Below are 14,796 nucleotides of genomic sequence, written 5' to 3' on the forward strand. Positions count from 1 at the left end.
ATCTGTGTCCCCTCACATATGTCCCCTCACATTGCCCCACCCCCCATATGTCCCCTTAAATTGCCCCCCCCCATATGTTCCCTCAAATTATTCCCCACCATGTCCCCTCACATTGTCCTCCCCCCATATGTCCCCTCACATTGTCCCCCACCATGTGCCCTCACATTGTCCCCCACCATGTGCCCTCACATTGTCACCCCCCCCACCATGTCCCCTCACATTGTCCTCCCCCCACATGTCCCCTCACATTGCCCCCCCCCCACCATGTCCCCTCACAATGCCCCCCCCCCATGTCCCCTCACATTGTCCCCCACCATGGTCTCCTCACATTTTCCCTCCCCCTCAATGTCCCCCCAGGTTGTCCCCTTACATTGTCATGTCCCCTCACATTGCCACCCCCCCATGTCCCCTCACATTGTACCCCACGTTGTCCCCCACCATGTCCTCACCTTGTCCCTCCCCTCAGGTTGTCCCCCCCTTGTCCCCTCACATTGTCACCCCCTGTTGTCCCCTCACATTGTCCCCAACAATTATTAAAAAAAGGAATAAATGATTTGGCAGTGTGCTCGGTTACTAGGGGACTCCGTACAGTGTGAGGGGTCATGTATCTCGGGGGTGCAGTGTGAGGGGTCATATATCTCAGGGTGCAGTGTGAGGGGTCATGTATCTTGGGGGTGCAGTACTATGCAGTGTGAGGGGTCATGTATCTCGGGGTGCAGTGTGAGGGGTCATGTATCTTGGGGGTGCAGTGTGAGGGGTCATGTATCTCGGGGTGCAGTGTGAGGGATCATGTATCTTGGGGGTGCAGTACTATGCAGTGTGAGGGGTCATGTATCTCGGGGTGCAGTGTGAGGGGTCATGTATCTCGGGGGTGCAGTACTATGCAGTGTGAGGGGTCATGTATCTCGGGGTGCAGTGTGAGGGGTCATGTATCTCGGGGGTGCAGTACTATGCAGTGTGAGGGGTCATGTATCTCGGGGTGCAGTGTGAGGGGTCATGTATCTCGGGGGTGCAGTACTATGCAGTGTGAGGGGTCATGTATCTCGGGGTGCAGTGTGAGGGGTCATGTATCTCTGGGGTGCAGTACTATGCAGTGTGAGGGGTCATGTATCTCGGGGGTGCAGTACTATGCAGTGTGAGGGTTCATGTATCTCGGGGTGCAGTGTGAGGGTTCATATATCTCAGGGTGCAGTGTGAGGGGTCATGTATCTCGGGTTGCAGTGTGAGGGGTCATGTATCTCGGGGGTGCAGTACTATGCAGTGTGAGGGTTCATGTATCTCGGGGTGCAGTGTGAGGGGTCATGTATCTCGGGGGTGCAGTACTATGCAGTGTGAGGGGTCATGTATCTCGGGGTGCAGTGTGAGGGGTCATGTATCTCGGGGGTGCAGTACTATGCAGTGTGAGGGGTCATGTATCTCGGGGTGCAGTGTGAGGGGTCATGTATCTCGGGGGTGCAGTACTATGCAGTGTGAGGGGTCATGTATCTCGGGGTGCAGTGTGAGGGGTCATGTATCTCGGGGGTGCAGTACTATGCAGTGTGAGGGGTCATGTATCTCGGGGTGCAGTGTGAGGGGTCATGTATCTCGGGGGTGCAGTACTATGCAGTGTGAGGGGTCATGTATCTCGGGGGTGCAGTGTGAGGGGTCATGTATCTCGGGGGTGCAGTACTATGCAGTGTGAGGGGTCATGTATCTCGGGGGTGCAGTACTATGCAGTGTGAGGGTTCATGTATCTCGGGGTGCAGTGTGAGGGTTCATATATCTCAGGGTGCAGTGTGAGGGGTCATGTATCTCGGGTTGCAGTGTGAGGGGTCATGTATCTCGGGGGTGCAGTACTATGCAGTGTGAGGGTTCATGTATCTCGGGGTGCAGTGTGAGGGGTCATGTATCTCGGGGGTGCAGTACTATGCAGTGTGAGGGTTCATGTATCTCGGGGTGCAGTGTGAGGGGTCATGTATCTCGGGGGTGCAGTACTATGCAGTGTGAGGGGTCATGTATCTCGGGGTGCAGTGTGAGGGGTCATGTATCTCGGGGTACAGTGTGAGGGGTCATGTATCTCGGGGGTGCAGTACTATGCAGTGTGAGGGTTCATGTATCTCGGGGGTGCAGTACTATGCAGTGTGAGGGGTCATGTATCTCGGGGGTGCAGTGTGAGGGGTCATGTATCTCGGGGGTGCAGTGTGAGGGGTCATGTATCTCGGGGGTGCAGTGTGAGGGGTCATGTATCTCGGGGGTGCAGTGTGAGGGGTCATGTATCTCGGGCGTGCAGTGTGAGGGGTCATGTATCTCGGGGGTGCAGTGTGAGGGGTCATGTATCTCGGGGTGCAGTGTGAGGGGTCATGTATCTCGGGGGTGCAGTGTGAGGGGTCATGTATCTCGGGGGTGCAGTACTATGCAGTGTGAGGGGTCATGTATCTCGGGGTGCAGTGTGAGGGGTCATGTATCTCGGGGGTGCAGTACTATGCAGTGTGAGGGGTCATGTATCTCGGGGTGCAGTGTGAGGGGTCATGTATCTCGGGGGTGCAGTACTATGCAGTATGAGGGGTCATGTATCTCGGGGTGCAGTGTGAGGGGTCATGTATCTCGGGGGTGCAGTGTGAGGGGTCATGTATCTCGGGGGTGCAGTGTGAGGGGTCATGTATCTCGGGGGTGCAGTACTATGCAGTGTGAGGGGTCATGTATCTCGGGGTGCAGTGTGAGGGGTCATGTATCTCGGGGTGCAGTGTGAGGGGTCATGTATCTCGGGGTGCAGTGTGAGGGGTCATGTATCTCGGGGGTGCAGTACTATGCAGTATGAGGGGTCATGTATCTCGGGGTGCAGTGTGAGGGGTCATGTATCTCGGGGGTGCAGTACTATGCAGTATGAGGGGTCATGTATCTCGGGGTGCAGTGTGAGGGGTCATGTATCTCGGGGGGTGCAGTACTATGCAGTATAGGGGGTCATGTATCTCGGGGTACAGTGCGTTCTGGATTCAGGGACTCTAGCGCGGGTCTTGTACCCGGGTCTGTCTCAAGCTTCACCAATTTTAATAACTTCTCAGATATGAAGTGAAGTGAAAAAAATATTGCACTTTGAGAGCAGCCCCTCACATATACCTGCTGGAGGAAACCAGCGTACCCCACGTACAAGCATTGATTGCGGGGTCACTGCAGTTCGTACATTCCAGTAGTGTGCACATACAATACGCTTCACAAGGCAAAATAAAACATGGGGGCACACGGTGTGCAAGTGCTGTAAATTCTCAACGTGCGATGAACTCATGCCCTGTGATTTTCAGGCGTCATTAATAAATTTTACTTTGTTTTGTCATTTATTTTCTAATGTTTTATTATTATTTTCTAGTCCTAACATTTTAGTTTTTTTAAAGGGAAGTGTTATCACCATTCCAAAGGACCATGATACGGCCGCAGCTTTAGGATACTCATTTTTCCCTACTCATGTCTGCAGATCACAATGAATAGGCTGTTCCACCTAAAACTGATATCTCAGCGTTCAGCAGAGACTGCGGGACTAACTGCTTGGTTATTGGTTTTGTTTATTCCTTCAGGCTTTCTGTGGACGCATCGCCGCGGTTGGGTTCTCAGGTCTGTTTGCTTGCATGAGAGGGTCCTACAGTATGGATCATCGAGAGGAAGAGTGCAAGCACCCCAAAGTAGGAGGGAGCGCCACAAGTTCCAAAGCAGGTGGAAACAGTCAGGAAAAATGGCACAGAGATCCCGCTGCTGGAGTCCCCAGGAGATAAAAAGGCCAGGTAGCGACCAGGTGAATTAAATATTACTGTTGGGTGCACTAGTCCTTTAGGGCTGACTTACATTTACACATTGGGTCTCGCGCATTAATACAAGCTTTAGCACAACTTCACAGGTTAGATGCATGGACGCATGTGGTGCCATTAATTTTGTATGGCAGCCCAACGCACTAAGGCTACCAACACCGCAATGCATGGCAATACACCATGTTTTTTAATGGAATAGCGACAACGCACTTTTTTATTCATTCTTAGGGAGTTTTGGTGCTTTGACAGCCTATCATTTTCAGTAGGCTTCCTTAAAAAGAGACGTTCAGAATGCTAAAAAAAACCAAAAAAAACAAAACATTTATACTCACCTAAGTGGATGATCTGTACCCCGCCAGCTCTGTAGTGAGAAACGAGTGATCAAACACCACTGATCGCTCAGTTCTCCCCTCCACAGTCCACTGTCAGTCACTGGCTCTCTGCTCTCCCCTCCAGTGCTCACTGGAGCTGTGAGCTGTGGAGGGGATGGGAGGGGCTGGCTGAGGCTCTTGGTGGATCGCTGAGAGGATGAGACAGCTGCCGGGCCAAGCTTCTGGGCAGATACCATATGGTCGCAACCTTTCCCCAGCCTGGACCGGGCTCTGTGATCTCAGCTGACAGTGGACTTTAGCCCGCTGTCGGCTGAAAACAGGTCACAGGAGTGCAGAGTGAACTGTAATCCATAGGAAAAGTATGGCCAAAAAAAAAAAAAACTTTGGCCATACTTTTCCTTTAGGCTGAGTTCACACCTTTGCGAATTGGATGTGGAATCTCAGCATCCAATTCGCAATAGCAGGAGATTTTGACCGGCTTTAAATATCTCTGCAGCAGGTCCGGTGTGTTTTGCAGAAAAACGCTGTGCATCTTTTGGTCTGTTTCAGGTCCAAATGCAGCCCAAAATTCGGCTGAAATCAGACCTGAAACAGTGAACCAGTACGCACCGGACCCCTGCTGTGAGCCACATTCGGCTCATATGTGAACCCAGCCTTAAGGCTCGTTTCATACTGATGCAGTGTGATTTTTTTTTTTGTTTACATTTCTTTAGTTGCTTCCTGGTTTCTGGCCTAGGCCAAAATGATGTCATACATCCCAGGAGCATTAATGGCCATTTTGTTTTTCTTTTGTCTGGAGGAGGGGCTTTCTCAGCTAAGCACGCCCTCCTGCCTGCATAGATAAGGGGGGGGATTGTTTTCCGGAAGTAAATGCTATTTCCTAGATTGTAAGCTCTAGCGAGCAGGGCCCTCTGATTCCTGTAATGTCTGCCTTCATTTTGTTCAGCGCTGCGCAAACTGTTGGCGCTATATAAATCCTGTATTATAGTAATAATACATGAATCATCTGCCCTTATTCCGATGGCCGCAGTTTGCTTTGAACATTAAAAATTAAATAGCGCTTTCAGTTTGTTGTGCTCAGGATAGTTTGGCACCGCACATGCGTTAAACACACTGCACAAATGTAAATGGACACAACTGATAAAAGACATTTTGCATGAAAGATTTGGTATTAGGTAAGATCACTGTAATTTTTTTTTTTTATCTTGACTGGCTGCAGTCGGACTCTAAATAGCTGCGTATGGTGGCTGTTTTTTGCGTGCGATCTTTGTGAAGTGAGAGTGCGGTTGCAGAGGAGGGGGGGGGGGGGGGGGGCCCCTCTTACTTCCCCGTTTCCTTTTTTTTTTTTGTGAATGACAATCTGAGTCATTTGACGAACCCTGGGAGAACTGCACCTTTCCAGCAATAAATGCAAACTGACACACTGTTCCCCAGTATTGTGCTGCAATCGCCCACGGGGTTGGAAAGCTGACAGATTTTGTGCAGCTCGCCCGAGACGACAACTCGTCGCCGAACAGATCTCCATACCTGCCCTCTTCAGCACACACCCTTCAGAAATATTTGTCATTTACACAAGGCATTATATAGCTTGGAGATACGGCCCATACTGCCAGCTCAGCTGCACCTTTGACTGGCTCTTATGTTCGCACGTTGTCAACGTGCTTTGCAGTTCCTGCTATGCAAGTCATCCACTTAAAGTAGATGGAAACCCAGTTGGTGAGGGGGGTCACACCAACGGCATTGGGCAGCGTTAGACAATGCAAAGGCTTTGCTTTGTAGGACTTTTTAATACCAACATGCTGCATTGGTGGGCATTGCAATAAAAGTATGCAGGCATCATTTTATCACATCACATTGCAGTGCAGCACATTACAACATGCTGCAGGGCATAAAAGTAATATAATAGTAAAAAAAAAAAAAAAAAAAAAAGGATCAAGCATTACAATGCCTTAATTACTCTTCATTACCGCACACAGCAGCATGTGTTCACATGTTATGTGCTATGCATTGTTGTAGTGTGAATCAGCCCTATACGAATGACATTGGGGGTTATTTACGAAAGGCAATTAATCCACTTTGCACTACAAGTGCAAACTGCACTTGGAAGTGCAGTCGCTGTAAATCTTTTATTTTCCTTGCATGTCCCCCTCGGCTCTACAGCGACTGCACTTCCAAGTGCAAAGTGGATTTGCCTTTTGTAAATAATCCCCATAAGACAATAAACATTTTTTTTTTTATAAAAAATTTGTTGTCACCTTGTTTTTGCATCTGTTGTTGCATTTCAGTGCCGCTGATCCTCTGCAGCCATCCCTTGTCTACCTGCACTCCTACAATGGTTGCATGAAATCTCTCAGGGCGGGTCTGCTGGTGGTAATAACAGTGGACCACACCTGCTCAATGTGGCAACTTGTGGTCTCCATTGGAAGCTCATGTGGAAGGATGACAACACAAGAGAAAATGTGGGAGACGGGGACAGAGCGTTGTTACCCTATAAGGCCGGGTTCACACTGTAACCCGCTGCGGATCGCTGTGCATCCCTGTTCCCCGTTTCAGGGACGAATCAGGGCCGATTCTATGCCTGAATTCGGCCCTGAAACGGAGCCTAAGACGCACAGCGTTTCTGTGCAGTGCGCTCCGCCGCCGCAACAGAGATATGTGAACCGGCTCAATAGGGAGCCAGTCACATTCTCCTGCCATGCGAATTAGATGTGGTGAAAACCCGCATTCTAATTCGCATAGGTGTAAACCCGACCTAACAGGAAGTGCCTCCCAGCGACCTGCATGGCAGGATCACCAGGTGTTATTTTGAAATGCTACTTTGAAATCGTGCAGTTTCAGAAGAAGTCGCACATATTCAAAGCCGTGTTCAATGTGAACGAGGGGCTAAGTTGTGTGAATCTTGGATAAAAACATTTACTCAAGGCACCCACCTCTTTGGCACATCCCTCAGCCCAGCTCTGCCTTATTGCATACGTGTTAACAGGCGTTATGTCGGGTGGTAACGTGCCTTACGTTAAGGCCCCCGTTCACATCTCGCGATGCGCGATAGCTATGATTCTGCCTGCAATCCCAAATTGCAAGGGCAGCACTGCACGGCCATTATCCTGTAATGGCACCCCAAGCGTGATGCAATTCTGCCGCGATTGTTGGCAATCGTGGCGGACCGCCCCCTTCGTAGATTACGTGAAGCTTGTCAACCCGAAAAGGAGCAGGAGCTTCTTTTCAGGAACAAAGTGAATGGGCTGGCCTATACGACGCAATGAATCACAATGTCAAAAATCGCATAGAAAACACGCTTGTTTTCGCTATGCGATGATGTGAATGGGCCCTTAGGAAACATGTTGAAATCAGTGGCCCTCTGATGCACCAAACCTTCCCCAAAAATCTGACATTTCATAACATTTTTGCTACACTACAACACTCTATGGTGCAAGCGTGTTGCCTTCGTGTGTCGGGGTGCTATTCAAAATGAATGGCACGGGAATGTGCCAGCGTATATAATGTAAAGCCTCATACACACTATCAGATTTTCTGCTGATTTTTTTTCCTTCAGGTTTACCAAAGCCATATAATATGAGGTCAAACCTTAGGAGTTTCAATTTGCAATCAGGCAGGCCCTTGCACTACATGGTTTTGGTAAATCTGAAGACAGAAATCAGCAGAAAATCTGATAGTGTGTATAGGGCTTAAGTCGATCACCTAGAACAAGCATGCAGATAAGGACGTTCCCAATCCACATGTTTTTGTTGACTCAGAAGGTATTGAAGACAGAGGGTCAGCATAAAAGCCAGGGAAATAAGCATTTTCAGAAAAGCAGGAATGGCAACCCTCGTGTTTCTTTCAGTCCCTGCCCCCAAACGGAACTTAAAGTCTATAGTCCTTGCATGGCCAAACACAGAAATGTACACTATGACTAATCAGTGTGGAAGGCAATTATCTTACCAGTACATTTCTGGCTTGTGGGAGGAAACTTGCATGAACATAGAAGGAACATGCAGACTCCATGCAGGCAGAAGACTGCAAACCCAGGATCCAAGAATGTTAAAACTGTAATAAACAACTTAAATTTGTTTATTTATTTTTTTTTTAAAGTAAAGCAAGCGAACAGGCAGTATGTCCTAAGGAGAATTTACAGTATTCTGTAAGGCTTAATGTACATGGGACGTTTTATAACCTCTCCTGAACGATCTAACTTTACAGATAGCAACCGACGTTTAAAAACTTCAGTTTTGCCGCGTTTACATTTAGAATTTTTTTTTTTTTTCAGATAGTCAAAAAATATACGTCCATTAACCACTTCCCGCCCGCCCACGTCATATGACGTCCTGGGCTTTGGGCGGGTATATCTGAATGATGCCTGTAGTTAAAGACATCATTCAGATATTGCCGGTTTCAGCCGGCGAATCTCTACACCATATGAATGATCATAGCGGCCGTTCCGCCGCTTGATCGTTCCTATGGGAGGCGAGAGGGGACGTCCACCCCCTGCCGCCGCCCTCTGGTGCCTGCTCCGACTCACCGTTACGATCGGTGAGGTGGAGAGCGGATCCGCCAGTGCCTGATGTAGATCGTAGAGATTTCCGGCGGACCAGATGGTCGCCGCAGTCTCTATAAACATCGGAGGAAGCGAACCGAACGCATACGTAAGTCCTGCCCACATATGAAAACGGTGTTCAAACCATACATGTGAGGTATCGCCGCGAACGTTGGAGCGAGAGCAATCATTTTGTCACTAGACCTCTGTAACTCAAAACATGTAACCAGTAAAAAAATTTTAAGCGTCGCCTATGGGGATTTTTAAGTACCGAACATTGGCGCCATTCTACGAGCGTGTGCAATTTTGAAGTGTGACATGTTAGGTATCTGTTTACTCGGCATAACTTCATCTTTCACAATATGTAAAAACATTGGGCTAACTTTACTGTTTTGTTTTTTTTTTAAAACACAAAACTGTATTATTCCCAAAAAAACCGAAAAATTCCTGCGCAAATACCGTGTGAGATAAAAAGTTGCAACAACCGCTATTGTATTCTCCAGGGTCTTTGCTATAAAAACATATATAATGTTTGGGGGTTCTATGTAATTTTCTAGCAAAAAAATGATGATTTTTACATGTAGGAGAGAAATGTCAGAATTGGCCTGGTAAGGAAGTGGTTAAAAACGCCTGTAAACGAAACACAGCCAAACGCGAGTTATCGCGTTTACAAGCTGTTACAGGCGTCTGGCTTTTCAAATGCCTCTAAACATCCGTCCTGAACGCTTTTTTTTTTGCTTTCCAAAAAATGCGTCGTCTAAACTCAACTGTCTAGAAACGACTATAAACGGCCCTGTGTACATGTACTGATAAGATAACATGGAGGAGAGTTCAGGGGCAGCTGAAAAAAAAAAAACGCCCCAACCGCTCCTAAGGCTCTGTTCACATCTAAGCGCTTTTACAGGCATTTTTTTTGAGGATTTTGCAGCGTTTTTGTACAGGCGTTTTCAAGGTTAAATGGTCACCAATGTAAAAGCAGTAAATGCCTGTAATCTGCCAAAAAAGAAGCTGCTGTACTTTTTTGAGCGACAGCGCTTTGCTTTGGGCGACAGAACGCTCAGATGTGAACAGGGGCCATTAAAATGAATGGGTTTTGTCTTGTTGGGCGTTTTTAGAGCTGAGGCTTACAGCAGAAAAACGCCTAGGTGTGAACATAGCCTAAAGCCTCAAACACACGATCTGATTGTTGGCCAACCAAGTGTCTGATTTTTGTCCAAAGGGCGTTCGCCAGGAACCTGTCTTGCATACTTAAGCCTCGTACACACGATCGGATTGTCGGCCAACAGAGAGTCAGACTTTTGTCAAAAGGGCGTGCGCCTGCATCTTGTCTTGCATACTAACTGCACACAATTGTCGGCCAACAAACACAAACGTAGTCACATACTACGAGGAATTTCAGCTCTCGTGCGCCACCCTTTGGGCCCCTTCTGCTAATTTCGTGTTTGGTGAGCATTGATTCCGAGCATGCGTGTTTGTATTTTCAACTTGTGTACTGATGACACGAAAATCAGACAACAGACCGCTGTCCGCTGAAAATTTACTTGCCTGTCTTCCAACATTTGTTGGCCAAAAGTTGGACAATTGTCAGAAGGAGCGTACTAACAGTCAGGTTTTAGGACAACGGTCTGCCAACAGACAATCCCCTGCCAACAATCTGATTGTGCGTACGAGGCTTAAAGTGGTTGTAAACCCTTACAACACACTTTTTTGCTACAGGTAAGCCTATAATAATGCCCCGTACACACGATCGGAATTTCCATCGGAAAAACCTTGGATGGTTTTTCCGACGGAATTCCGCTCAAGCTCGCCTTGCATACACACGGTCACATAAAAGTTCTCTGAACTTCCGACCGTCATGACCGCTGACATCCATCCCTCCATAGACCTGTATGGAGCGTCCGTTCAGGTCCGCCTAAAAAAAACTGACAGGCGGACCTGAACGGCCCGCCCGCGTGAAAGGGGCCTGACTGATTTTTTTTTTTGCATGTTAAAGTGGAAGCAAAGCCCAAAGCTGGCCATAGAGAGATGTCCCTTTTTTTTATCTTATTTTTTTTTTGATCAGCCAGCGGGAAACCGCAATGGATTACCCCCATCCACACATAGGAGGTGGAAGGAAGAATCCTCCTCGCTGCGCTCTTGTATTCTGACAGAGGGGACTCCTCTGCTGTTAAAGTACACTGATCAGGGCTGCAGGCCGCAAAATTTCCAACATTCCAATTTGAGAGAAACCGATCACTAGATCAACTTCTCGCTAGGCGGGCGATGGCCATGGATGGGTTGAAATCCAGCCTCAATCAGCTGAATTTCCGATTCGTCTATGGGCAGCTTTACTGTAAATATTCAGAAAAACACATTTTTTTTAAAAAAAAAAAAAAGCAAAGGATTGCCGCAACAAAATTTCCAGTGCGACCTTTGCAGGGTGCGTGCGGGAAATGTTTGCTAGTTGCAGTCATGCTACTGAGATCGACTGCAATTATTTGCTAGCGGTCTCTACATATACAGTAGCGATTTGACCGCACAAAATTTGCAGCAATGTGCCTACATTGGTGAGTTATCGCAACAACATGCTACACTCCATTGGCGCGTTCAGTGGCGCGGTAATTGCTTCAACAAAAACCTGCTGTGTGTCTTTTTTTTTTTTTTTAAGACTACATAGGAAACGTACAGAATTCTGAGAATGTGGTAAAGCGTTGCATCATGCAGGCTAGGAAAAACTTTTTTTTTTTTTTGTTTTTTTTTTTTGTCACTGTAATGTCCGCTCTAAAGAAAACAATGCCTTTTAGGTTTTCAGAGAAGGCAGGCTAGTGATAAAGCCGGTTATCAAGGTATAATCTGGTTATCAGGGTGTGAGCACAGCAGCCTCCCCCTGTGTGTGGTCAGCCCTCTGTGTGATCACATACTACAATAACGAAGGGAACTCCCTATAATGAACAACACTATTCTTGGAAGACTCATCACTCCAGCGACCAATGGCAAGGCAGATCTGTTACCAGGCAGATCTCAGAAGTTAGGGCAGTGACAAGTTTGCAGCAAACAGGCTTAGCCAAAAGGTTACACAGAGACTGAATAGTTTGGATGGTAATTTTGTTTTCTGTTTACACAGTGAGATACAAATGACCAGGGTTAAGGTGTGTGTGTGTGAGTAGGTGTTTGTGTTGAAAAGAATTTATGCAAAGCCTTATTCGGACCAGGAACCTATTTATCTGATTGCCCGACTGACATGAAAGTTCTATTCACCCTTATTTAAAACGCTATACCATTGTCCCATACCCCGCAGTGCAGAAATCGTTTATGTTTTCCAAGATTCCCTGATAGCATGCCAGAAAATGCCTTAAAAAGTGATAAAATATATTAGCGGCAGTAGGGCAAAAGGTTTGGATATATTTTATAAGGGTCTCTTTAGTGATTTATTGCAGCATATAAAGACATTGGGGGGTTATTTACGAAAGGCAAATCCACATTGCACTACAAGTGCAAACTGTACTTGGAAGTGCAGTCGCTGTAGATCCGAGGGGGACATGCAAGGATAATATAAAACAGCATTTTAGCTTGCACATGATTGGATGATAAAATCAGCAGAGCTTCCCCTCATTTCAGATCTACCCCTCAGATTTACAGCGACTGCACTTCCAAGTGCGATTTCAGTGCAATTTCAAGTGCAGTTTGCACTTGTAGTGCAAAGTGGATTTGCCTTTAGCAAATCAACCCCCATTGTGCAATAAAGCGCACTGGGCACTCAAACCCCCTTCCTAACCACACCAATTGTCAGCTTTCCGTGCTCTCACACTTTGAATGACAATTACTCAGTCATGCAACACTGTACCCATATGAAATGTTTGTCCTTTTTTCACACAAATAGAGCTTTGTTTTGGTGGTATTTAATCACCGCTGGGTTTTTAATTTTTTGCGCTATAAATCAAAAAAGACTAAAAATTCAGTAAAAAAAAAAAAAAAAATTCTTTGTTTCTGTTAAAATTTATTGCAGAGTATTGTCGAGTATTGGCAATTATTGGCAGAGTATTGCAGATTATTGGCAGAGTATTGCAGAGTATTGGCAGAGTATTGCAGAGTATTGGCAGAGTATTGCAGAGTATGGGCACTGAGCAGTGCTGTGGGCACTACAGATCCAGCCCACAGCGCTGCTGCAAACGTTCTCTCCCCCTCTCCCCTCGCACTGTACAGATTGGTACAGAGAGGGGAGGGAGGAACCGGCGTCATGACATGACGATGGTTTGTTTACAAGTAATCGCTCCGTCATTTGACAGAGCAATCATGTGGTAAACGGGCGCTATCAGCGGCTGTTTACCGTGATCCGTGATGCGTCGGGTCTTCTGGACCCGGCGGTCACGGATGTTCCCGGGTGCGTGCCCCAGGGGGCGCATGGGAGCAAGATTCTGGGAGGACTTCCATGGACGCCCACCCAGAATATGCCGACCGCGTTGTAGCCGTCTTTCGGCTGTGGCCCGGTCGGCATGTGGCTAATGCACAGTAAAGTGTTTTGCAGGGAAATTTGCCGTTTTATATTGTAGGACTATAATTCTTAGGAATAACTCACTTAAAGCTGTCCGAACAAGAGTCTAGTAGACATCCCCGGCATGATAAAGTTTGAAACACAAAATAATAAATTATAATATAATAAATAATTAGCAAAAATAATAATAATAAAATGTATTCAATAATGTAATCAACTCAAAAACTCAGAAATTTGCTCAGTTTCACTTTCAGTGTTTGATGACGAATTTCCCCACAAAATCACTATTGCTCAATTCTGCAAGTGATTCTTATTCACTATCGCTGTTTTCTAGCTGGTCTAAAATCGCTTTTGACGTAAAGGGACACTTTTTGTTTGCTATGGACAATCTCCAGTTTCCAGGCAGAAAGAACAGTATATATAATACAAAACTGCAGGCAGGGCACTGGACAAAGCACTGGGGACAAAAGGGATAAAAGGGAGGTGAAATATTTTGATACAGTATTGTAATCTGTAAGATTACGGTGTACTGTAATGCCCTGTACACACAGTCGGATTTTCCGATGGAAAATGTGTGATAGGACCTTGTTGTCGGAAATTCCGACCGTGTGTAGGCTCCATCACACATTTTCCATCGGATTTTCCGACACAAAGTTTGAGAGCAGGATATAAAATTTTCCGACAACAAAATCCGTTGTCGTAAATTCCGATCGTGTGTACACAAATCCGACGGACAAAGTGCCAGGCATGCTCAGAATAAATAAAGAGATGAAAGCTATTGGCCACTGCCCCGTTTATAGTCCCGACGTACGTGTTTTACGTCACCGCGTTCAGAACGATCGGATTTTCCGACAACTTTGTGTGACCGTGTGTATGCAAGACAAGTTTGAGCCAACATCCGTCGGAAAAAATCCTAGGATTTTGTTGTCGGAATTTCCGATCAATGTCCGACCGTGTGTACGGGGCATTAGTGTTCTGTTTTTTGCACTTTTTGAATTTCCCGCCAGGCTCCGCCCCCATGCATCACGACGCTTGCAGGGAAAGGAGCTCGGCATACAGTACATCGGGCTGAAGACACAGCCGCCGCACACAGCGGGGAGACATCGCTGGATCCTGGGGACAAGGTAAGTAACTTTACCTGGATACTGCGATGCAGCCCCGAGTGTGGCTCAGGGTTACCGCTTTTGGTATGGAAAATTCACCTTGAGCCAAGAAGGTTAAAAAGCCATTTGTAAACAAAGAAATGCCCCCCCCCAAAAAAAAAAAAAACAATACTTAAACTATTTAGAAGTGGTTCGAATCTCAGCCAGTTCAGCAGGGACCAGCCAAGATTTGAACCATGTAATGGGCAGGCTGATTGTACCCAAGTTGATTGATAGACCAGCATGTCATATTTCTCATGCAATTATTGTCAGCGGCTATCGCCACTAGCAATGATCACTGTTATTGATGGGGTAATCAAGCGATTTGAAAGAAATTCACTCCGTCTATGGCCGAATTTACGCTGACTCAGGTCTCTGATGCCTCCGGGTGAAATAAGTGATGTCACCGTGTAGACATGTGCATGATGAAAAAATGTGTTTTGTTTCATTTCTATCCGTTAATATAGGTATTTAGTTTAGTTCAATTCGTATTCGGAACTTGTATTCGGAATTTGTTTTTTATTTTTTTCGATTTTTCTTC

Source organism: Aquarana catesbeiana, linkage group LG11, assembly GCF_042186555.1.
Source record: "Aquarana catesbeiana isolate 2022-GZ linkage group LG11, ASM4218655v1, whole genome shotgun sequence".
Classification (NCBI taxonomy): domain Eukaryota; kingdom Metazoa; phylum Chordata; class Amphibia; order Anura; family Ranidae; genus Aquarana; species Aquarana catesbeiana.